This window comes from Myotis nattereri (genome assembly GCF_964212035.1).
Source record: "Myotis nattereri genome assembly, chromosome: 14".
Taxonomy (NCBI): domain Eukaryota; kingdom Metazoa; phylum Chordata; class Mammalia; order Chiroptera; family Vespertilionidae; genus Myotis; species Myotis nattereri.
Genome location: NC_138089.1, coordinates 43,964,548 through 43,990,868, shown reverse-complemented (window position 1 = coordinate 43,990,868; position 26,321 = coordinate 43,964,548).

Here is a 26,321-nt window from a genome sequence, read left to right as displayed (position 1 = left end):
AGGTGATTCATTTTATAAAACTATTCTTTCATATAATGAGTAGGAGGCAGGTCATCTGGAGAGAGTTTGCTTAGAAAAGAAGAAATTAATAATTCGCAGAGCATGGAAGAGATTTAAAAGGGTGGAATGTGGGGAAATGGACAGGAAATCAACAAGAGATGAATAAAAATTTTCCAAGCAGTAGTGAAGACTTTAACCTCCAATCATGCATCACAGTAAGTAGGAGCTCAAATCAAAAATATTATAAAAAGAAACATGTAGGAGCCTTACTGTCCTGTGTTCCCTCCTCTAGAAATAATTTGATAATATCTAGCAGCACTTAATTTGGATATAGACTCGAAATGTAACACTTCTGTGGTCCACCAGTTGTTGAATACATAATCAAACCATGTTCCTGTGGCTGGAAGGGATTTTCAAAATACAGGGTGTATTAGTTTCCTAGGGTTGCTGTAACAAGTACCACAGATTGGGCGGCTTCAGGCAACAGAAATCTATTTTTTTGCAATTCTGGAAGCTGGAAGTCTGAAATCAAGGTGCCAGCAGGACCATGTTCCCTCTGAAACCTATAGGAGACAATCTCTCCTTGCCTCTTCTTATCTCCTCATTGTTCACTGGAAATCCTTCCTATGCTTTGACTTTCAGCTGAGAGAGAGAGGCAGACATGGAATGAGAACCAGAAGAACCAAAAAAGAAAGAAACAGAATCAAATGGCAGACAATGCTATCATATCAATAATTACCTGAAATGCAAATGATTTAAATACATCAATTATAAAAACAAAGACTGAAGAATGGATTTAAAAATAACCCAACTATATGCTGCTTTTAAGAAACTCACTTTCAATTCAAAGCAGGTAGGTTGAAAGTTTTAAAATGGAAAAAGATATATCAGGCAAACATCAATTTAAAAAATAATAAAAGAGCAAGAGTGATTTCATATATGTGATAAAATTTGTAGAAATAAACACATACACAACGGAATGCAGCACAATTGGAGAATAAGAATAAGACAGGTGGAGTGAATCAATGTCAACATACTGGCTGTGATATTATAGCACTATAGTTTTGCAAATTATTTCCAATAGGGGAAACTAGGTAAAGGGTGTTTAGATAAAGGGCCTATTATTTTGTACTGCTGCATGTGAATCTACAATTATCTCAATGAAATATTTTTACCTAAACACCAAAAAAATCTACAGAACTGTACTGGGTATCCTTTTAGATCAATTTTAGAACAAGAAAATAAGAACAAAGTTAGTATTCACACCCCCCCCCCTTTAGTTAAAAAGTCATACAAATCATATATAGTCCTTTAACATTTATTTATTGTCTGCATGACGTATCACTAAGAAAACATTTTTGTGTTCAAATTAACTTTTTTGGTAACAAAGCCTTGAAGAGAGAGATATTGAATAGAGCCAAAAAGACTGAAAGAGAGCTTAGTCATTGCTGGTTTCTCAGGTATCCAGTATCATCTTTAATTATGTTTTAAAGGGTTCAGTTCAAAATTCCTTACCTAGACTCAATACAGAGTGACAGAGGCAGCACATGTGGTTACACCTTTGCTTCCGTGTCATGCACTGGCCCCAGGCATAATTCATGAGTGAGCACCATCCTCACTTCAAATCTAAATTAATGAGAAACTGGTGGTAGTTTTGCTAATGATTATTGGTACTTAATCTGTTCTCCTTGACAAGTAGTTTAATCTGTAATGTCACTTTATGGATTTTGTCTCTGTAAATGGCATTACCCTATTTAAATTTCCATATTAACATAAGTGTGTCTAAAGATGCTCTAAGGATGTAAACAAAGTAAACCCTGAGAAAAATGGGTGCTGTCATTACTAACAAGTCTGCCTTCTGAAAACGTTATCCTATCCTAATAATAGACAACCATGGTAATTGACCATACCATCGCTAGGCCTCCCATTGGCTAATCAGCATGATATGCAAATTAACCGCCAACAAAGATAGCAGCTAATTTGCATACTGAAGGGTGGCGGGGCAGGACAGTGTGTCTCCTCTGTCACCCCACCTTCCTCATCACAGCTCCCTTGAGGGCCTAAGCCTTTAGTCGGACATCCCCCGAGGGCTCCCTGGCTGCCAGAAGGATGTCTGACTGCAAGCTTAGGTCTGATCCCCAGGGGAGTGGGCCTAAGTTGACAGGTGGACATCCCCCAAGGGCGCAGGCCGGGCTGAGGGACCCCCCCGAGTGCACAAATTTTTGTGCACTGGGCCTCTAGTTTACAATAATATCTTGAATGAATGAGATCTGGTGAACAGTAAGTAATGCCTCAGTTGACTCACTAGAAGAGTGGTTCTCAACCTTCCTAATGCTGCGACCCTTTAATCAGTTCCTCATGTTGTGGTGACCCCCAATCATAAAATTATTTTCGTTGCTACTTCATAACTGTAATTTTGCTACTGTTATGAATCTTAATGTAAATATCTGATATGGAGGATGTATTTTCATTATTACAAATTGAACATAATTAAAGCATAGTGATTAATCACAAAAACAATATGTAATTATATATGTGTTTTCCGATGGTCTTAGGCGACCCCTGTGAAAGGGTCATTCGACCCCAAAGGGGTCGTGACCCACAGGTTGAGAACCACTGTATAGAAGGACAAATTACAGCATGCCAGGTGTGGTGTGTCAGTGAGCCCCAGCCCTCCTGATGTCCTGCTCCCCAGCAGAGCCTCATAGGCCCAGAGCTGGAGCCCTGAACCTGCTGAGAGCCACTAAACCAGAATGTCCAAGGGAAAGAAGGGAGAGTTACATTTTTTTTCCTTAGTTCATTCTGCCACTAACAAAGTTCAGGAAAATCAATGTACTAAATCACAGACAGAAAACGTTTTCTAAAAAGGTCCAGAAATGTATTTTAGGCTTTGGGGGGCCAAGTGATACCTTGAAACTATTCAACTCAGCTTTCACGTGAAAGTAGCCACAGACAGCATGTAAATAAACAGCTGTGGCTGTGTTCCAGTGAAACTCTATTTATGGACACAGAGATTTGAATTTCATGTAACTTCCACATGTCATTAAATATTTTTCTTTTTTGTTTAGCCATGTTAAAATACAAAAGAACAAAAACAAACAAACAAACAAAAACAGTCAGTTCTCAGGCTGAACAAAAATAGGTAGTGGTAAGCAGAATTTGTCCTGCAGTGTTGATTTGGTGACTCTGTATGAAATTATCAATGACATTAATATTTCCTTCATGAGTAATTATTCTAATTTATTTTCTTTTGCTTCAGCTGTACTGGAAGAACTCAGCATTGATTGTTACTTTTTTTTTTTCCTTTTTCAAGTTAATATGATTTAAATAACTCAAAATCCTATGTAACTTGAAAGTTGAGGGTGGAAAATATTGAATGAATCTGTCTACATAAGCAGCAGGGCATATCAAAGCATAACCTAAATTCTCTAAATGACAAATAAATGGTGTTTTGTGCCTAAGCTGATCAATTTGAGAAGCATCAGTAACTAATTTTTTTTTAAATTTCTATCCCCTTCTCCCTTTCATTTGTATAGTTGTAGCTACTACATGATGTAGGATATTCCATTTAATGTAATGTAAGTTTAAATGGTGTTGGTTTAATTTGAGTAGCTTTTTAATTAAAGTAAACCAACATTTGCCATTTCATTGCCTAACAAGATAAATTGGGCATGAACATAATGCATGAATATAAAATATGGATAAACTAAAAGATGGTGACTCAAGATCCTTCTCCCATTTATTTTCTCTTCATGAAGTACAAGTGAGGCCATTATTTGTTCTGTAGAACCACAGAGTAGGGCTTCTGCTGCCTCTCTTTTTAAGCTACTGTAGGTAAATATCTCTAGAGATATCTCTAGAGATAGATATAGATATAGATATATATGGCTAACATGCAAAGTGTCCCCTTGGGAGTTCAACCGGGAGACCAGGAGTTTGATCACTTGCTATTACATGTGCTGACCGCCCGGGGGCAGCGCAGAATGAAGGAAGGCCCCAGCCAGCCTGCGGCAGGAGGGCCCTAATGGGCCCGGATTGCTGGCCAGGCCTGGGGAACCCTAACTGTGCACAAATTTCGTGCACTGGGCATCTAGTAGGTTATAATGAATTTAACCTTGAGAGAGGAGCTCAAATCATTAAATCTAATCAGTAGCTGAGTGGTCCAGATAAATAAAAAATACAGACAAATAGGGGACTTATAATTCTCAAGAAGCTCTTTGGTTCTTTTATTAACAGAATTCATATGGCTGAATCCTTTTTTCAGCAAGCACTTATTGAAAGCATGCTATGATTCCAACTAGGATATAACACTGAATAACACCAATAAGCCCTGCCCCCACAGATCTTCCATTTTACTGAGATGGGAACTAGATATTTGAAATTCCTGGAAGGAAAAAAATCCCAACTTTTCTTCATAAGAGTTTTTATTGTGTTCTAATTGGTTTAGAATAAAAAGTACTAATCCATGGCTATTGATTGTCATGTTTTCAAAAGCTGTATGTACTTTCATTCTCAATATAGGACAAATGACACCATCACAGTGAGATTGGCCATCTTCCGCCAAGATGGCAAGGAGCAGGCATGTTTTACGATGCTCTAAGCCCCTCCAGGAAGCCCCTCGACAAAACTAGTTAAGCTTAGCTTTTTTCTCACTTATGGGATTCAGCGTATATCATTTGGTTTGGAAAATACGGTTTTTGAGGACATATAACTAGACAAAAGCTTCATGTAGTCTTTGGTATCATTCATGTTTATTTATGGCAAGCACTATGCCAAATAAATCCTATAAATGTCATATAAATGCTATTAGATATTATTATCATTCACCTTTTATGCATTAGAAAGCTAAGACTCAGAAAGTTTAATTATTCATTCAAGGTTAAGTAGAAGTTCCTGACTCCTAGGTCTGTGTTCTTAAAACACTATGTTATATATGGCTATAACAAGGTAAGCCCTGGCTACAAGAGTTTAGAAACTGTGGCCCCTAAAGGATGAACTTTTTTTCAGTTTAGAACTCCATCTCAATAATTGAAATATAAAAGATAGAATATATTTGTGTGAATTGCTTATTATCAACCCTGGAAAACTATGGAAATATTAATTTGGCATTAGATTATCATCATATTGTATGATATATAATTGCAAAAGAATTGCTATTGATCAAAACCACAAAAGAATTGACCCTCAGGATAGCATTTAACTATTATACTCTTGGAATAAATATGAGAAACAGCCCTGGCTGATGTGGCCCAGTTGGTTGGAGCATTTTCCCAGGCACCGAAGGGTTTCAGGTATGATTCCCGGTCAGGGCACATAATCAGGTTGTGGGTTCAGTCCCTAGTCTGGGCACGTATGGGAGGCAACCAATTGATGTTTCTCTCTCACAATGACATTTATCTTTCTCCGTCATCCTGTCTCTCTCTCTCTAAAATCAATAGAAAAATATTCTCAGGTGAGGAGTAAGAAAATATATATGAGAAACAAAAATAGTAAAATATTGAAAAACATTTAAACTTATTTCAATGTCATATGTGATTCTGGCAGGCATTTCTTTTTTTATTTGACCTCTAGGAGTTTAATAGTATTGGTGATATGCCAAAAAAAAAAAAAAAAAAAAAAAAAAAGGGAAAATAGCCATGACTGAAAATATGGATCTTATTTAAGCACTCATAAAAATTTCAATTTCAACACCCAGGTGTTTTGTTTATATTTTTTGGTGGCCAAAAATAATAAATTTATTTGATGTTAAAACTGGTCAATTTGAGTGTTCCCATTTAAAAGGGTGTTGAGCTCACCTCTTTGCCTTCCAATTAAAATAACTTTGCAGTTAGAAAAGTTTGCAATAATGCTGGAAATTAATACAATTGACGTAAGGTTAGTATCTGGAAGGCATTTCAAACTAAAGTCTATTGGAACCCGAGGGAGAAAAACCAGAGTATAACCAATTGATGTTTTGCCCATGAGGCAGAGCATCTCTTCCTGCTTTAAAGAATGGAAAGAATGAAGTAAATACTTTATCCCTTTGCCACTTCCCCCAACTGGACCTGGGGCGATAAGAACAATAAGCAACAATCTGCAAAATTCTGGTTTTCCAAAGGAACACCTTTCAATATCTTTGTAATCAATATTGAAACTCTAACTGCCAGAACATAGTAGAATGTTGTTGAGCATGGTGAAGGGTTGTGGCTAGCTTTGCATGGTGCCTTTTGCCTCTAGTCCCCAAAACAAAAGGCTACAAGAAGAGCAGTAGAACTATACTATGAACTGAATTGTATCCTCAAAATTCATTGGAGGTTGAAGCCCTACCCTATAATGTGACTATATTTGGAGACAGGGCCTTTATGGAGGTAATTAAGGTTAAATGGGGTCAGAAGAGTTAAGCTATAATCCCATAGGATGTGACCTTATAAAAAAGAACACCAGAAAGTTCAAGTGTGTGCTGGAACCTGCTCCCTGGCTCCTAGCTCTCTCTCTCTCTTTCTCTCCCTCTCTCTCTTTCTCTCTCTCTCTCTGCTTTTTTTCTCTACCTTCCCTTCTCTCTCTACTACCACCATGTGAGGAAACTGTCAGAAAGTGGCTGTTTACAAGCCAGAAAGAGAGCTTTCACCAGAAATGGAATCAGCTGTCACCTTGATCTTGGATTTGCAGCTTCTAGAACTGTAAGAAATAAGTTTTGTTGTTGTTGTTGAAGCCACCAGTCTGTAGCATTTTGTTATGGCAGCTCAAGCAGACTAAGACACACTAAAGACAAGGGATTGCCTTTTGTCAAGTGTTTATCACTTTAGCACTACAAAGAATTTGGCAATGATGGCTCAGTGATCCAAGTGAATAAATGTTATGTTAAGAATTATGGAAATTTAATTAATAACATTAAAGAGTTCTACAATAAATAGGGAAAACAGTCACATTCGTGAATACAAGATTCAAATATTGTCAAGATGTTAATCAAAGTATTCCAAAACAAAAAGATACAGCAAGATTTTCTCCAGTTCAACAAGCTTTTACTAAAACTTATATGGCAGAGCAAAGGACAAAGATACAAAGAACACCTGGGAAGGAAAAAAGAAACACTTAGGAGGACTTCCTCTATATGACATAAGACTTCGTAATAAAACTAGCAAATAAGACCATGGTATTTGGTACAAAGATAGACAAATAGATCTGCATAAAGAACCCAGAAATAATACAACATATACGTAGAAACTTATTATATAAAAGAGCTGACATTTTAGATCCATGGGAAAAAAATAGATGTTGACTTTGTGGAGAAATAAAATTAGATCCCTACCTCACACCATACACAATTCCGGATGGATTAATGATTTATATGTAAAAGGCAAAATTTCAAAACCTTTAGAGTCAATATAGGAGAGTATCTTTATAACATCAAGAGCAATAAGCCAGAAAACAAATCAAATGTAGGCCTCAGTAGCAATGTTAGTATCAGACAAAGCAAAACTCAAGGCATAAAAAATAAAGAGCAACAATATATGCTGGAAAAAGGAACAGAATATCAAAGAGCTATAAGATTACAAACATGTGCACCTAATTTAAACTCAAATAGAGCCACAACTGAGAAAAATAAAGTGGAAAACAGATACATCAACAATTGGAACTGAAGTTTTCACATGTCCCTCTCAGAACCAAATAAGTTAAGCAAAACAAAAATAGAAAAATTTTAAATATTAAAACTAACATATAGATTCCTATAGAATTGACTCCCAAAAGAGAACATATATTTCTTGGAATACAGAGCACTTACAAAAATTAATTACGTAAAGTTCCACAATGAAAATCTCAATACATTTTTTTAAAAACAATTACCATACCTACTATATTATCTTTCCATTAGGAAAACTTGGAAATCAATAACAAAATAATAAATTTTAAAGCCGCAAGCATATAGAAATGAAATAACATTACTAAATAACTCCTCCATCAAGGAGAAAAAATCATAAGGGAAATCTAAAACCATTAGGAGGAGGAAAACTAGGTAAACATTTTATCAAAAAATTTAGGCCACATCTAAAGCAATATTCAATAAGAAATTCATAAATGCATACAACAGAAAACAAAATATACTGAAAAATGAACAATGAAGGAGGTTGGAAAAATAGCAATAAAGCAATCCAATAAAACTAGAAGGAAGGCAGTAATAAGATGTGAATTAAAGAAATAAAACACACAAAAATAATATAGAATATTAATAAAATAAGCTGAAATTATGAAACCCTTAACAAGATAGAAAGCTGACAAAAGAATATTAAATACTTCATTCACTTATAAACATAAATCCAAAGTTAATTAAATAAGTGATAAATGCATAAAACAAAACCTTCTAGTTAATGAAACCAACAGAGTTGTGTGGTGGGTTTTTTTTAAAGTCATGATTAAGCAGGATTTATCCCAGTAATGTAAGAAAGTTTCAACATCAAGAAATCTATCCACACTATGTTAAGGAATTAAACAAGGAAAATTATATGATTATTTAATAGATGCTGAGAAAGTAATGATAAAAGGTTCACCATCAGTTTTTTTATTAAAATACCCAAACTAGAAATAAAGAAACTTACTAAATTTGTAAACATCTACGGTACATATCTAAAAAAACTGTAACAAACATTGCGCCAAAATGGAAAAACTATAGACACATTCAATTAACATTACAATCAAGAAAAGAACGCTGCTATCACCACTCTCATCAAACTAAACATAGGACTTAAAAAGTCTTGTCCAATTGTATATGCAAAGCAAAAGAAATAAAAGGTGTAAGCATTTTCCCAGATACGATTTATCTCCATTTTAAACACAAAAGAATCAATACACATTTAAATTATTGTCAGTGTACCTCCTGGTCGGTAGATATAAAGTAGTTGTCTATACCAGCAGTAACCAAACAGATAAGATATAGATTACAGAAAATATAAGGGAAACAAAATGCTGCTCAAAGTAGCCATTAAAAATATAAAATACATATCAGGGTCTAACTGGGAAACACACACCATTATGAGTTTTTAAAATAGAGGAAATTAAAGCTGTGAATTGGTTTCAAACGTGACAAAAGAGCTAAAAAGCCAGACAGGACAGAGAGCCAACCCAGAGATCTGCAACAGGAAGAACACACTGGAAAGAGGTGAGCCAGGGGCCGGGCTTACCAGGCAGTCGCTGGCCCCACCGTGGGACTGTCCAACAGGACCCGGAACTGTGAAGGAGACAGAGAGAGGAAATCTCTGTGGCTTCTTCCTTCCTCTTGCTCTCCATCCAATCTCCCACCACTGCTTCCATTTGCCCCAACCAAGGGGGGAAGCCAGCCGACACAGGGGCCTGGGGAAGTGCAGCTTATCTACCTAGGACTGCAACTTCCACAGCTCCTGCCTCCAAGTTCCCGGATGGTCCCCTCAGGCCTAGAGACAGTATAGGCTCCCAGCTGATGCTATTATCTCGATAGTTCACATCTGTTTTGTTTGCCTTAACCCTGCCTACAGGTCTATAAATAGCCCCTTGTTAAGCTTCTCAATTAAGTCCTCTGAGGGTGCCTTTGTTTCCTGACTTATAAATGCCAAGCAGGAAATGCTAACTAACACATACTATAGGAATTCCTTGAACTGTGCTCACAAACTCTGTTGTCCTCCATTGTCAGAAAGAAAACACTCAGACTCTAGATCAGCGGTTCTCAACTTGCGGGTCACGACCCCTTTGGGGGTCGAACGACCCTTTCACAGGGGTCACCTACGAGGGGACCTCAAACTACGGCCCCTGGGCCACATGCAAATACAAATACTGTATTTGTTCCATTTTGGTTTTTTACTTCAAAATAAGATATGTGCAGTGTGCATAGGAATTTGTTCATAGTTTTTTTTTTAAACTATAGTCCGGCCCTCCAATGGTCTGAGGGACAGTGAACTGGCCCCCTGTTTAAAAAGTTTGAGGACCCCTGCTAAGACCATTGGAAAACACATATATAGTTACATATTGTTTTTATATTAATCACTATGCTTTAATTATGTTCAATTTGTAACAATGAAATTGGGGGTCACCACAACATGAGGAACTGTATTAAAGGGTCGCGGCATTAGGAAGGTTGAGAACCACTGCTCTAGATGAACAAGGAGAGGATCCTTTCCTAAAATTTAAAAGAAGATATAATTTAGTCCATGAAAAATGCAACCCTCTTTTCAAACGTATTCCTGCAGTGAGGAAAGTACTCTAATGACAATTTGACACTTTTTTCTTCAACAGCATTGAAAGGGTGAAGAGCTTTAAAAGCAATCAAAAACGTAAAATTTAAAACATCCTTATGTAGAACATATTGCAGCATGTGCTTCCAATCACTGGTTTTCAATTACTGTCAAACAAGAATTCTGTTTAATTTCTTTAGCTATTTTCCTCTTTTTTATCTTCCTGATTTTGAGTCTTTAAAAATGAATCATTTGGAGAGGGATGAAGTTGTCATCTAAAAATTTTATCATTCCTTCTTTATTTTTTTTCATTTTTTGTTTAAATCTTTATTGTTGAAAGTATTACATCTGTCTCCCCTTTCTCCCCCATTGACCTCTTCTAGCCCATCCCCAATCCCCACCCCCGGCCTTCACCACCCTATTGTCTGTGTACATGGGTTATGCATATCATTCCTTCTTTAGGGAGCTATGGTATACAGATGGCTTAAAGCATGCATAATAGATATTTGTATTCATTAGAGATGTTCTCAATTTCTGAACAAGTTCCTTGAAAAGAATAAAAAGAGTGATGTGTCAACTTCTTAGAAGATATTGTGAACTAACTCATTTCTTCATGTAATGGAAAAGTTCAAATCTACCAATACTGATGGTGTTAGTTTTAGGATTAGGATTTTACTCCTACTCTTGAAACACTTTACTTCTACTCTCAAGACATCATCAGGCCCCTTGTCTAAAAAATATTCACAGGACTGATTTTAAGAACATAGTGGATCACATCTTACTAACTTTATGACCTTGAGCTATTAAGTTCTATGAGACTGTTTCTGTTAGGTCTGATCAAATAATTGAATCAATACCCCTTCCCCTTTAGACCACTTCACAATGGACATTCCCTTTTGCTTAGACCACATTCCACTTGCTAAGACCAATATCCTTCCCCTCCAGACCTTCTAGATTCCAGACCACCCAGAGAATACCCCACCGAGAAAAAGCCCACCCAGAGTCCTTTAAAATCTCTGACTCCCTGTCCCTGGGTGCTGGCACCATTTTGGGGCTCAGCCCATCTGGTTTTCCCGATGACTTATTACATTTATAATTCTTTGCGATATTGGCTTCGTGTGTTCCTCCTTCGGTGACCCTAACGGTTTCCTCATCTAAAAAACAGCAATAATATTAATCTTTATTGTTGAAAGTATTATAGGTGTCCCCTTTTTTTCCCCTTGACCCCTTCTAGTCTGCCCCAGCCACTCCCCCCAGACCTTCACCACATGTCTATGGGTTATGCATATATGCATACAAGTTCTTTGGTTGATCTCTTCCCACCCACCCACCCCACACCCTCCTCCCACCCCCACTTTCCCTCTGAGGTTCAACAGTCTGTTGCATGCTTCTATGTCTATTTTGTTCATCAGTTTATTTTGTTCATTAGATTTCACATATGAGTGATACTTGTCAAACAGCAAATAATATTAATAGCATCTTTTTTGTGGGTTGCTGTGAATATTAAATAAGTTAATACTTGGAAAGAAGTTAGGAGAGTGCCTGGCACAATGTACTAATTAGGAGAATGTAGCAGTTCCTCTAGTTGAAACTCCTTCTATTGTTACTTGTTATATTGAGTCAAATAAAAATATATGCCCCTGGCAGCATTAAATTAAATAAAACTATCTAACTAGTGAAATTACTACCCAAATCTAAGGAGCAAACAATGCACTGGAGGAGGGTAGAACAAGGGAAAATGGTGTACATTAAAATTAGTATTATACAGTGGTTATTCATTTCTAAAATGTGTCCTCACTTATAAAAATTAGCTTGGCAGTTGCTTGCTCACATTTCCTCCATATTTGGTACAAGTTCAAATTTGCTAAAAAATCCTGGATACTTAATAATATCTGTGCAGAAAATCATAGAACAAACTAGAAGAAAGATTATATGGGTGATCATTCTTTACATATTTTGTTAAACACTAATGTAGTTTCATTTTCAGGATTCCCTAATTCAGTAACATTCAAATGTTAGAGTAAAATAAATATCAATTACATCTACAATTCTTTACTTCGGCTGCAGATTATTCAGACTTTTCAAGGCTAGCAAGAGGATTAAATAAAAAAATGTCTGGGAACCACATTGTTTGGTACATAACCGCAATAAATGTAACTGACTTTATCATCATCATCAATATATATAAAAGCCAAGCGACCGGAATGATGGAATGACTGGAATGACCGGTCGCTATTGTGTGCACTACGGCAGCCAACCAGCCTGATCAGGGCTCCAATGGGCCCCCCAACCTCCTGCAGCCCCTCCCCCTGGCCAGCCTGGCCCCCGATCACCCCCTCCCATCAGGGGCGGGGCCAGCAGCCAACTTCCCACATTCCCTTCCCCCCACCAGCCCGGCCCCAATCGGCCCCCATAGGGGCAGGTGGCCAGACCCCACCCATGCATGAATTCGTGCACAGGGCCTCTAGTTGTCATTATAATTCAAGGTAGGACTAGCTAATAATAAACTTGAGATCCCTCACATAGAGTATGAGAAGGTCAGCCTGGAATGGCTCTGTAACCCCTCACCTGCAAAGTACACTTAGAAGAGTCCTGGCCAGTGTTGCTCAGTGGGTTGGAGCATTGTCCCATACAACAAAAGGCGGTGGGTTCAATTCCTAGTAAGGGTACATACCCAGGTTGCTCAGGGCAAGTACAGGAGACAACAGATTTATATTTCTTTCTCTCTCTCTCTCCCTTCCTCTCTCTAAAATCAATTTTAAAAATTGATACTTTTATACCTTTTTTAAAACTTTTTAAAAGTTTACTTAGAAGAGCTGCTTGGGATTTGACAGTTGTTTTCAGATATATTTTATTTGAACATTATCAGTAGTGCTCATTCGCAGTACCAAAGATATGTAGAGTTTTGAGCCAGAATCATCTGCAGTCCTCATTCTTTACTTAATATTTTGCTTTGTAGACCCAGCCAAAACTGTAAAAATAGCTTGTCGTTCAAGAGCTATTTAGACTAAGAACCAAAAGATTCATAAGTTTGATTTAAATGGCAAGATGCTCTTTGCTGGGTAATTTTTATCTACTTGAACACTGGAGATAAGAATTAAATAATTGAAGGTGGGCATAAGTGCCATGAGAAGTGTCACCTCACTTAAATTTACTTCTTTGTCAGGAGTATCTGTATTGCCTTTTATCCTCTCATGGCTATTAGATAAGGTAGACATCAATAAAGCTCCATAAAAAAATCTGAGACAGCCTAATAATTACATGTGTCGAGACACCTCATCTGGAATTTTCAGACCTAAAATTAATCGTTTTTTGATCATCAATAAAACCTGTTTCAGAACCACCTTTCCCAGAAATTGCCAATGAAGGAAAAGAGTACAGTTCCTCGGGTTACATAAGACTAACAGGAAATGGCCCAGTTTTTATTCTCCAACTATGACCTAGGAGAACATGCATAGTCTAGAAAGGGTCTGTTCCAAGTCATCTCTACTGGCAATCAAATAAAAGGACATAGTCTTAAAATCCCAGCGAGTGTCCTTTGCAGAAGGTGGCACCACATCAGCAGTAGCCTCTTCAAATGGGAAAAAAGTAGTTGGTGAAGTGAAGTCATTATGCACTGGGCAACTGGGCAAGTGTAGACCCTTTTCTTTATCTTTGGATTCTTAAGAGCATCTAGCCTATTTAGAAAAAATAAATAAATAACACCAGGAATATAACAATCATCTTAATGTTAGGTAAAAGGCCAGAAACTATGGGCTTTTTAGGGCTATTCAAATGAAAAATGCAATTGTACATTCTTACATGAAGAATCCTAATTTTGAGATTGCATTTCTACCTGGAAAATGTCTCTTTGGTGACTCAGATTCCTCTTTGTGCAGAAGGAAGCTTGTTAACTTTTAGATCCAAAATTCCCCACTCACAGACCTCCTTCCCGTGTCTGTGGGGCAAAACCTTTCCTGCAAGGGCTCCCCGAGGTATATGCCCACCAAGGACTGTCCAGAGTCTAAGTCACCCAAAGTACAACTAGTACCCAGTTGGGTCCTTCGTATTGGGAAGTTCAGGAGCCACAGTTTGCATCTACAGGTAAGAAAATACAGGAATTTTTTTTTCAAATACATATGAATCTTTTCCCCTACTACTCCTGTGGTGCTTTATTTATCCTTCTGCGCTTTCATTTCCTAAAACAATCCCTAGGAGAGATTTTACCAAGATTACTCTGTGACGTGGTTGATGATTATAAAACACTGCCCTTTGGAAGAATCCCTCCCAATGAGGGAAAGATGACCAAATCCACAACAACAACAGCCTTTGCTTGCATTCCTCCTCCTTTTGATAGCATTTTTCTTAAAAAGAAAATAATTAAATAGATGATTTGACTATTTGCAGTGTGAATGTACCAACCATCCTCATTCTTTTACTTGTTCAGAAGAAAAATCTGATTAGAAAACTCTGAAGGCATTTGTTGCTTTAAATACTAGTGGTTTTGTGAAGGGAGAGAAATTATCATGTAAGTGGACTCTTAATGGATGGTTCACTAAGAGAATGACTTCCTGTTTTGCTCTTCAAATAAAGAGCAACTGCATTGCACGTGGGAATGGTCAGTAATGCAAGGATCCCTTCTTGCATGGGATCATATGTTAATTCTTCCACACTTACCACTTTTTATTGATACTTCTGAGACTCGCCCATCAGACAAACTGATTTCCATAAGAGCCTTGGAGAGAGAGGAGCAATTTTTTTTTCTTTTTTAGAGAAGTGAGAGGGCCATGGTCTTGCACAAAGAGGTCAGCTGGCCTGAAAAAGAGCCAACTCCAGTTGTATAACGAAAACTGACCCTGGCCTCTGAAAGCTCCCTTGCAAGTCTTCCAGCAAGATTTCATCACTGCCCAGACTATGGTATTTATAGGGGATGGGCTAGTTTAATAAGCTGTTTCACCAGCTTCTTAACTTTCACTGCAAATATTTCTCCAGAAGCCAAGCCCTCCAATCCCGCTCATTTTGTGGGCTCGGGGTATTAATTATAGTTCAGTTTCTACAAAAAACAAAAAAAAAATACACGTGGAAGAACTGTACGTTTCTATGTCTGTTCCTAAATTGTTTGGCCATGACTATTTGTTTTTCACTCTGTTTTAGCCCCAGTTAGTAGGAAGTTCAGCATTTTAGAATTGTTATAATCTATAGAATTTGAAGTTGTCCACCACTCCTAGTTCCTTAAAGGGCATTTTGTCTCATTTTTCAATGTGTGCTGCTAGTTCAGGCTTAAAAGTTTAACAACAAAGGGGAAGAATCATCAGGTCATGTGCATGAACCAAATTTGGTGCAAATCTCAATTTATATTTGAAGCAAATATATAATGGACAGTAGTTAGATTTTATGCTTGTGGGATAATCAGCATTTAAAAAATAATATGAAAAGCAGAAGTCTTCTGTAATTTCTCACAGGCATAAGTTTTTCTCACTGAAATTATAGATTGGAGAGAAAAGACAAATAACATACATATGCATTTTTGGAAATCACATATTTTGAAAATGTGAGAGAATTTTATATCAAACCATTTTTATATCAAACTATTTTTATGACTCATTGTTTTTAAATTTTTAGATCAAATATTTATTCCTTTTATTAAAAGAAACAGTAAACAATAAATATTTTACTATGTTCTACCAATTAGAATAAGGGTCTTTTTCTAAGCCCTACGATTATACATATATGGTTCTTATATGATTGTAATTATTGTATGCATACCACACGATTGCTATTTGTAACCTAACAAAGAGTTTTCTGTGTATCTCTAAAGTCCACATATTAGTCAGATTTAAAGGCAATAAAATATTTTATTGCTATACCATTATTAACTCAGTTCCCAATATTTGGGCATTGGTCATGACTTTCAAAACTAGATACCTTATGACTGTGTCCATGTAGTAGTTTTTCAGGGTTGCCATAACCAAAGTATCACAAACTGGGGTAACTTAAGACAGCAGAAATTCATTCTCTCACCGTCCTGGAGACCAGAAGTCTGAAATCAAGTTATTGTTTTGTGTTTTTGCAGTTTCTAGTATCCCCGGGCATTCCTTGACTTCTAGCAGCTTAACTCCCAGCTCCAACTCGATTTTTTCACACTGTCATCCCTCTGTTTCTCCTCTCCTCTTTTTTTAAGGACACCAATTACATGAACTAAGGCCCCACCACCCTACTGCGCTATAAACTCCAACTTAACTAATGTCTTCTACCCTACTTCCAGTTAATGTTGTATTCTGAGGTTCCTGAAAGGACATGAAATTTTGAGGGACATTTTCCATCCCAGTTGCATGTACCTAAGTCATATTTCTAGATATGCTAACATTCTCAGTTTCTAAGGGACGAGAAAAGAAAATGCTCTCACATTTTTCAAAATATATGATTTCCAAAAATATATCTGTATGTTATTTGTCTTCTCTCGCCAATCTGTAATTTCTGTGATAAAAAATAATCCTGCTTTTCATATTATTTTTAAAATGCTGATTATCCCACTACTATCCATTATATATATTTGAGGAAACAAAAAAGCTTTATAGCAATCATGAATGTAGTATCATGTCCTGTAATCAATACTCTTTTTCCCAAGAGCCAACAAATTTCTTCACAGCTCCCTATCTATGACTGGGGTTTGTAATGGAATAAACAGCTTCTATTCCTCAAAGTCTATAGAAGATCCCATTTCCCAAAAGAGAGGGGACACATATAAACAGAACAAAGCAGCATTTGTCTTTCATCTTCTCCATCATTCGACATATATTTGTTGATCCTTAGGAAACCCCAATGTACTCTTGCCAGAAAGAAAGGAACATCTAAAATTTAAGAAGAGGCCATAGTCTCTTCAATGTGGAGAATTTGGAGAGGCAAACATGCCAAAGTTCATCAGCTTTGCAGACATCACATAGGGAGGAGATCTGGTCTATACATTCCCTCGGCCATTTTTTTTTTTTTTTTTGAGAGAGAGAGAGAGAGAGAGAGAAAGGAGAAGGAGGAGGAGGAAGAGGAGGAGGAGGGAGAGGGACACAGAGAAAGAGAGAAACAGATCAGCTGCCTTTTGCACAACCCCTATGGGGACTGAGCCCACAACCCGGGCATGTGGCATGTGCCCTGACCAGGAATCGAAGTGGCAACTCAGCCATCCTTTTAAAAACAGGGTAAACACCAAACACCCTCATCCCTTACCCTTCAACGCATCTACTATCAGCACATCAGAACATGTTTTGGCACAGCAAAGACACTGTGTGAGGGTAAAGTGTAACATGATATTTATTCTGAGGATTGAGATCATTGGTAAAATATTACAATGTGTTGTTTTATTAATATTTTCTTTTTAGAGGAGTTTAAGGCTACAGCAAAATTGGGGGGAAAGTACAGAGCTTTCTCATAGACCTCCTGTCAGTACACATTCATAGCCTCCCCATTATCTACATCCCCCACCATAGTGGTACATCATTTGTTACGATTGATGAACCCACCCTGACACATCATTATGACTCAGAGTCCATACTTCACTTTATGGCTCACTCTCCAGATAGTCCATTCTCTGGTGTTGGACAAACGTATAATGACATGTATATAATATACATATCGTGATTATAGTATTATACAGGTTATTTTCTTCCCTAAAAATCCTGTGCTCTGCCTATTGACCCCTTCACTGCCCCCCCCCCTCCTCCCAAATCCCTGGCAGTCTCCATAGCTTTGGTTTTTTTCCAGAAGGTCATATAGTTGTAATCATACAGTATGTGGTCTTTTCAGATTGGCTGCTTTCATGTAAGAATATGCATTTAAGTTTTCCTCCATGTCTTTTCATGGCTTGGTAGCTCATTTCTTTTTAGCACTGAATAATATTTCATTGTTTAGATGTGCCATAATTTATCCATTCACCTGCTAAAGGACGTTTGGTTACTTCCAAGTTTTGGCAATTATGAATAAAGTTGCTGTAAACACCTGTGTGCAGGTTTTTGTGTGAATATAAGTTCTTAGCTCCTTTGGGTAAACACCAAGGGGTATGATTGCTGGATCACAGGGTAACACTATGTCTAGTTATGTTAGAGCCCCCAAACTCCGAAATCTCTTCTAGGAAGCTCTTTACCTGCTTTGACGATTTAGGAAAGGATGAACCTGCAACAGAGTATTTTTAGACCTTCACAAAAATTAGCTTTAAATTGCCATTTTCCAGGAAGCCCCCCCGATGTGAGACATATATGAGACTTGTAGCATTTTTTATTTGAAAACAACAAAATTGCTTTCACTGGGAAACATTTTTTAAAATACAAGGTTAACCCTGGCTGGGTGGCTCCATTGGTTGGAGCATTGTCGCATACACCAAAAGGTTGCGGGTTCAATTCCCATTCAGGGCACATGCCTAAGTTGCAGATTTGATCCCCGGTTAGGGCATGTACAGGAGTCAACTGATCCATGTTTCTCTCTTCTCTCTCTCTCTCTCTCTCTCTCTCTCCCTCCCTCCTTCCTCTCTCCCTCAAATCAGTAAAACATATCCTCAGGTGAGGATAAAAAATTACAAAGTTAGTGATCAAGGCTGTATTGTCACCTAGCCAGTTTGGCTCAGCACATAGAATGTTGGCCTGCGGACTGCAGGATCCTGGGCTCCAGTACAGTCAAGGGCACATGCCTGGGTTGTGGGATCTATCCCCAGTGTGGGGCGTGCAGGAGGCAGCCAATCAATGATTCGCTCTCATCATTGATGTTTCTCTCTCTCTCTCTCTCTCTCTCTCTCTCTCTCTCTCTCTCTCTCTTCCACTCTGATATCAATAAAAATATGTTTTTTAAAAAGACTGTAGCTTCCCAAGTAACATCCATTCCACTTCCAAAGACAGGGGACTTTCATAAAGACAGGTCAAGATAAGGTCCATCACTTGACAAGAAACTGGCGAAATGAACCTTGGCAGAGATGCTGCGGAACTTGGCTCTCCAGTCGCAAAAGAGCCATGCCTCTTTTGATAAAGAAAGTGAATGCTCACCTTCAAGGTATGCAGATAATGTTCTATTTGTTGTGGAGTAGTTAACATAAAGTTTCTGTGGTCAGGACTACCAGGGAGAAACAGGAAAACAGACATAAAGAATTCACCAATGAATAGACTGCCTACAATCCAAATTCTATAAAGCCCACAACTAACCATGTCCCTGATATTTCAGACCAATATGGAGGCCTTTTCTACTTTTCATAGTGTCTGCACCTACCATGAAGTGCAGTAAATGTCTGTTGAATTGAGTCAAATCAAGTATAATAAAAAATAATAATAATCAGCAACTTTTTTCCATGTCACCCATCTGGTGTGGAAATAAGAGACTGATTTCTTATTTGCTGGCTTTCTTTTTATTCTATTCCTCTACTCTCTCTTGTGACACTACTAATCCTTCAGTATAAACATTTTATTCACTCTATCTAGATTTTTTTTTATGTACTAACAAATATCATAATTCCATTGACGACCCTCTATTATAATTCAATATTTCACATCTCTTAATTGAGAAATTAAGAAATCAAAGGTTTTATTTTCTGTTTTTAGAGTTTCACCACCAATTTCCTTTACTATGTTGAGATCACTCTCTCAGGAAATATGTGATCCAAAAAACTTCTTTGAAAAGCATTATCTTTTCAAGGGCTTCTTATATCAGGCATTTGACACTGACTTTTGATATGGTTACAAAACTTGACCCCTCCATGTTAAAAGGAGACCCATTTATAAAAGAAATAATTGATGTCATTATTTCCAACACTCTTTCTATAGAAGAGGATATGGAGATTCAGAGGGTATGATCAAGTTTCATTCACTTAAAACCCTTTAATGGCTTTCCAAGGCCCACAGGACAAGGTGAAAGCCTCTCGATGCAGCTTGCAAGGCCCTGTATACTAGGTGTACCGGTTAAAAATGCGGATACCAGTTAATAATGCGGATTGACCACTTACCTGGTTAAAAATTCTGATTTTGTAATCAAAGAAAACATGATAATTTCAAGAGAAACATCAAAAGTGCTTTATTCAAAGTAAGGTCCATCGCTAGCTACACATTTCCCCCATCATTCAGGTAATTTATGGATACCGTCCTAATAGAACTTTTCTTGTTTTGAGGAAGACCATTCAGAGACCCAATTTTCCACTTCTTCGTACGTTTTGAAGTGCTGCTCAGAAAGTGCGTGTGCCATCGATCGGAATGTAATCTGAAGGAGCAAAGTCTGGTGAATACAGTGGGTGGGTTAATACTTCCCAGGCAAGATCTTTTAACGTGTCTTTAACTGGTTTTAAAGTGTGTGATGGTGCGTCATCATGAAGCAAAATTACTTTGCTGTGTCTTCTGGCACATTGTGGTGGCTTTACGATCAAAGCGTGGTTCAAATTGATTATTTGTTGTCAGTAGCGATCAGTATTAATGGTTTCACCTGGTTTTAGAAGCTCATAATACAGCACACTTTCCTGATCCCACCAAACGCAGAGCATTGTCTTCTTTCCGAAGCGATTTGGCCTTGCAGTCACTGTTGATGGTTGACCTGGATCAACCCATGATTTTGTGTGTTTGGGATTCTCAAAATAAATCCACTTTTCATCGCCAGTCACAATTCGATGCAAAAGAGAGACTGTCTTTCGTGCCGTTGAAGCAACATTTTACTGATAACTTTTCAGTTTTCCATTTGTCTTTCTTTCAGTGTATGTGGCACCCATTTTCCTTCCTTTAAAATCTTTCCCGTTGCTAGTGAACGATCAGAAATTGTTTGCTGAGCAACATTTAATCTTTCTGCAAGGGTTTTTGAGTTTGACATGCATCTTCATCCAATAATGCTTATAATTGTTGGTCTTCAAACGTTTTCAGTTAACCTGGACATTCTTTGTCTTTCACATAGAAATCATCACTTTTAAAGCGTTTAAACCAGCGTTCACGAGTATCTTCTGATGGAGCATGTTCACCATAAGCTTCTTCTTTTTTTTTAAATATATTTTATTGATTTTTTACAGAGAGGAAGGGAGAGGGATAGAGAGTTAGAAACATCGATGAGAGAGAAACATCGATCAGCTGCCTCCTGCACACCTCCTACGGGGGATGTGCCCGCAACCCAGGTACATGCCCTTGACCGGAATCGAACCCGGGACCCTTCAGTCCGCAGGCCGACGCTCTATCCACTGAGCCAAACCAGTTTCGGCCATAAGCTTCTTGAAGTACATGATAACTTTCAGCAGCACTTTTCTTCAAAATAAGTAATGAATTAAAACTTCCCACAGATGCTCTTTTTTTTGGAGTGAAATTCGACTTTTTTAAGCATAAAATATGAAGTTTCAAAGCTTGTTGTCAATACAACAAAAAAGCATACATACCAAATCACATATATATCAACATACGTGTAACTCCATCTAGTGAAAAAAATCCGCATTATTAACCAGTACACGTGGTAACTGGCTCTCTGCTTTATCACTCCATACGACTCCAGCAGCCACTGGAAACCGCGTACACTCTGCCAAACTCAGTGTGCTATGATGCCCCTCCCTGGGTCTTTAAAATGCTGTTTCCAGTGTCTTAGAAAACATGCCAGCGCTCTCCTATCCCATCCCATCGCCCAGTTGGTTCTTACTAATCCTTCAGGTCTTAGTCTAGATATGACTTCCTCTGCTCAATCTTCCCAGACAGCCCTAGATTGTTTAGATGCCCCTTCTCAGATGCCTAAATTCCTCTACTTGTAATGGTCAGGCTGAAGTGCATGCTTTTTCCTGACCGGTACTTGAAAATCATACCTCCATACCTTGCTCACCCAGCATTATCCACCTTCCTTATACTGATCTACTGTTTCTTCAGAACATTTATCCCTTTTTTGACATACTATAGAATGTACTCAGTGTACATCTGGCCATAACAGACTAATTGGTATAAAATTAGTACTACTGGCCAAAGCCGGTTTGGCTCAGCGGATAGAGCGTCGGCCTGCGGACTGAAAGGTCCCAGGTTCGATTCCGGTCAAGGGCATGTACCTGGGTTGCAGGCACTTCCCCAGTGGGGGATGTGCAGGAGGCAGCTGATCGATGTTTCTCTCTCATCGATGTTTCTAACTCTTTCTCTCTCTCCCTTCCTCTCTGTAAAAAATCAATAAAATATATAAAAAAAATGTTAAAAAAAAATTAGTACTACTGACTATAAACACCTATGTAATGGGGGGGGGGGGCGGGGGCGGTAATATTTTCAGGTATTAGACAATAGGCAGTCAGGGTTATTGTCCCCGAGAGAAGGGAAATTTCAAGGTGAGCTACACAATAGCCATGACTTTCTGCTTGAAGGCACTTTCCAGACCACGGTACAAGCAGAGCAAGGTGGTCTTGGAGAACTGAGGAGAGAGACAGGGCTCCAGGGCTGCTGAAGCAGCTGGAGTTGGCAGAACAGAGTAATGCAGGGAAGGGCGTTTACACGGAGAAGGAGCTCCAGAGCTGTTCCCAGGGGTCCCCATTAGTCCTTCACTTAATACCAAGCTGTGCATATGAGGACAAGGACCAGAGAGCAATGAGCTGAATACAGATTCTAGAGTGGCTGGGAGTCATTGGAATTCTGACCAGACAGTGACTTGTGGGAAAATATTAGGCAGGTTAGTTGACCTGCAGATAGTGTTGCAGAAAGAGAGAAGGGATGGGGACAGGAAAATATATTTATTGAAAAAATAATGTCTGAGGGGAAAAAAAGAAACCATTGGTCCAACAAGCTCAATTAACCCTAAGTAAAATTTTTAAAAATAAGAAGAAGAAAGACTACATCTAGGCACATTTTAATCCAGTGTTAAAACCAATGAATAAAAGAAAAATCTAGAAGGAGACAGAAGGTAAAAAAGACATTTCAGAGGAACAATGATAAGAATCACCAGTGAGTTCTCTCCAGAAACAGTATAAGCCTGAAGACAATACTACATCTATAAAGTGGGGGGAGGAAAAACTGTCACCCATGAATTATATATCTAGCAAAAATAGCCTTGAAAAAAAAAATGAAAGCAGGTGAAAAATATTTCAAGATGAACAAATGTGAAAACTTAACCACCAGCAGATTTAAAATAAGATTTTTAGGCTGTCGGAAAATGATACTGTATGGAGACTCATAAAAGGAATGAAGAATAGTGGAAGTGGAAAAAATGTAACTATAAAAGTGGGGTGAGGAGGAATCCACAGAGCAAAAAGGCCCAGCGTGTGAAATCGGAGCCTGAGAGTAGTAAAGAAGGCATCCAATATAAGAAAAGAGAGAAGCCTGGCCGGTGTGGCTCAGTTGTTGAGTGTCGGCCTATGAACCAGGAGGTTACAGTTGGATTCCCAGTTAGGGCACATGCCCGGGTTGCAGGCTTGATCCCCAGTGGGGGACGTGCAGAAGGCAGCTGATCAATGATTCTCATCATTGATGTTTCTATCTCTCTCTCTCCTCTCCCTTCCTTTCCGAAATCAATAAAAATATATTTTAAAAAAGAAAAGAGAGAAGTGACTGATTGCAGAACTGGACCAGAGAAAATAGTAAATGAACTTGGAACTTTTGTTGCACAGAAAGCAAGAAAATGGTCAGAGAAAGATAGGGACATGTCAGAAGGACTCAGAAACCAATTTGAAAGCCAGCAAAATAATTTTGAACATCAAAATGAATTATGACAATCATTAATTATAAGCTATTGATTACAATGGGAAACCATAAATCCATATTTATATAAATAAATTAATGAATAAATTTAAAGTTTATGAGAAACTGGATATTTGCTTGGTTCTATAGTACAATCCCTATAAAATACTTATTAATTACTAGAAGCCTGGTGCACAAAATTTGTGCACTGGGGGAAGGAGGGTCCCTCAGCCCAACCTGCACCCTTTCACAGTCTGGGAGCCCTCAGGGTTTGTTCTACTGACAGCTTAGGCCTGCTTCTCATGTGGCCTCCTTCTGCAGGCTGATCAGTGGAAGGTGCCACTCCCATCACCCTCTGCTGCTGCCACTGCTGGTCGCCAAGGTGTTTTCATCAACATGGACTCCAGTCCCTTCACCATGAAAAAATGACAACTTTCTTTAGGCATTTTCAAGATGTCTCTTTCATAGTATATGACATTTCTTTCTTTCTTTTTTTTTATTTTTTATCCTCACCTGAAGATATTTTCCATTGATTTTTAGAGAGCGTGGAAGAAAGAGGGAAAGACAGAGCGAAAAGTCAATGTGAGAGGGACACTTTGATTGGTTGCCTCCTGCATGAGCCCTGACTTGGGCCTTGGACAGGGAGAAGCCTGCAACCTAGGTACATGCCCTTGATCACAATTGAACCCGGACACTATGGTCCGCAGGCCGAGGCTCTATCCACTGAGCCAAACTGGCTAAGGCAGGATATGACATTTCTTAGCCCCTCCAGCAGTGGACCTTCGTTTTTTTCCTCCAGGAGTGAGGTGGAAAAACCCTAGATCACCTTCTTGGATTCTTATTATCCAAGTTATCAAGAACACTGCAAGTGGCATACTGGGAGCTTAGCCAATGAGCGGTCAGAAAAGGTGTTTCCTCTGCAGCTCATGTGCATAGGCGGGCCTGCTGGGGCCGGGCGGCAGCGGCAGCTTGGGCATGCCCCGCTGCCTCCACTCTGGGGCTGCGCTATCCCTGGCTTGCCTCACAGCGCAAGCAGTCTCCTCCCGCCCATCTGCATGCACAACCTTCTCCTCAGCCGGTCGTGACTGTTATGGTGTCCTGGCTAATTTGCATATTAGCTCTTTATATCTCTAGATGATAGAGAAAAAGGTAACTTTAGTGTAGCCTGGAAAACACCCTCTTTTTAAAAATATGTATATTTTTATTGATATCAGAGAGGAAAGGAGGAAAAGAGACAGATAGAAACATCAGTGATGACAGAGAGTCGCTGAACGGCTGCCTCCTGCATGCCCACAATGGGGATCGAGCCCACAACCCAGGCATGTGCCCTGACTTGGAATAGAACTATGACCTCCTGGTTCATAGGTCTCAAAGCTCAACCACTGAGCCATGCCAGCCCAGCCTGGCAAATACCCTCTTGATCAAGTAACCAATGTGAGCATCATCAGTGGTGGGACAAATTAAATTGTGCTACCTGATATAATAAAATAAGAATACAGCATGACCTCTGTAATATTTTTGCCCAAAGATGCATAATCTGAACCATAGGACAAAGCATCAGGGAAAAAAATCAACGAACAATTCTATAAAGACCTTTAATTTTCAGAAGTGTCAAGGTCATAGAAATCCAGGAAAGACTAAAGAACTGTTCCAAACTGAAGAGAACTAACAATTAAATGCAACAGGTGATACTGAAGTGGACCCTTTGCTCTGTATAAAGGATATCATTGAGACAAGTTGCAAAACTTGATTGAGGTTTGGAGAGGAGGTGGCAGTGATAAATCAAGGTTCATTTCCTGATTTTGATGGTGGTATTGTGAGTGTGAAGAATGTACTGGTTTGTAGGAAATGTGCACTAATGGGAAATGTAATTTAAAGTAAACACTCCAATCAAAACACAGGGATTAAAGAGCCTACTATATCCTGTGGACCAGAGACACACTTTAAATGTAGAGAACTTCTTGAGATATTATGTTCATTGTTTGTCTTCTCCCAGGAGAATGAAAATCCCACAAAGACAGAGATCATTGTAAGGTTCCCCTTTCTTTCTCAAGATCCTCAGAATTTAGAACAGAGCTTGGCACATAGTAGCCATCCTATATAATAAAAGGGTAATATGCAAATCGACCGAACAGTGGAACAACCAGAACACCTGCAACCCCTCACCCCAGCTGGCCCTACCCTGGAGTGGGCACCCCCACCCTGATCAGGGGCAGGGCTGGCCAGCAAACTGCCCGAGGCCCCTTGCCCCAGCCAGCCCACCCCCAATGGCCCCCATCAGGGCAGGCTGGCTGGACCTTACAAGTGCACAAATTCATGCACTGGGCCTCTAGTTTTTAAATGTTTGTTGAATGAATAGTTAAATACTCCTTTAGCCTGCAGGCTCCAGGACAAAGCCCATGTTCCCTGTATGGCCATTTCCCTGTGGCCTGACATATAGAAAGCCCTCAATAAACATTGGTGGAATGAAAAAAAGAATTGAGAATTGAGTCATTTGCTTTGCCAGTATGGAATGAGGCCAAATTCACATGGAACT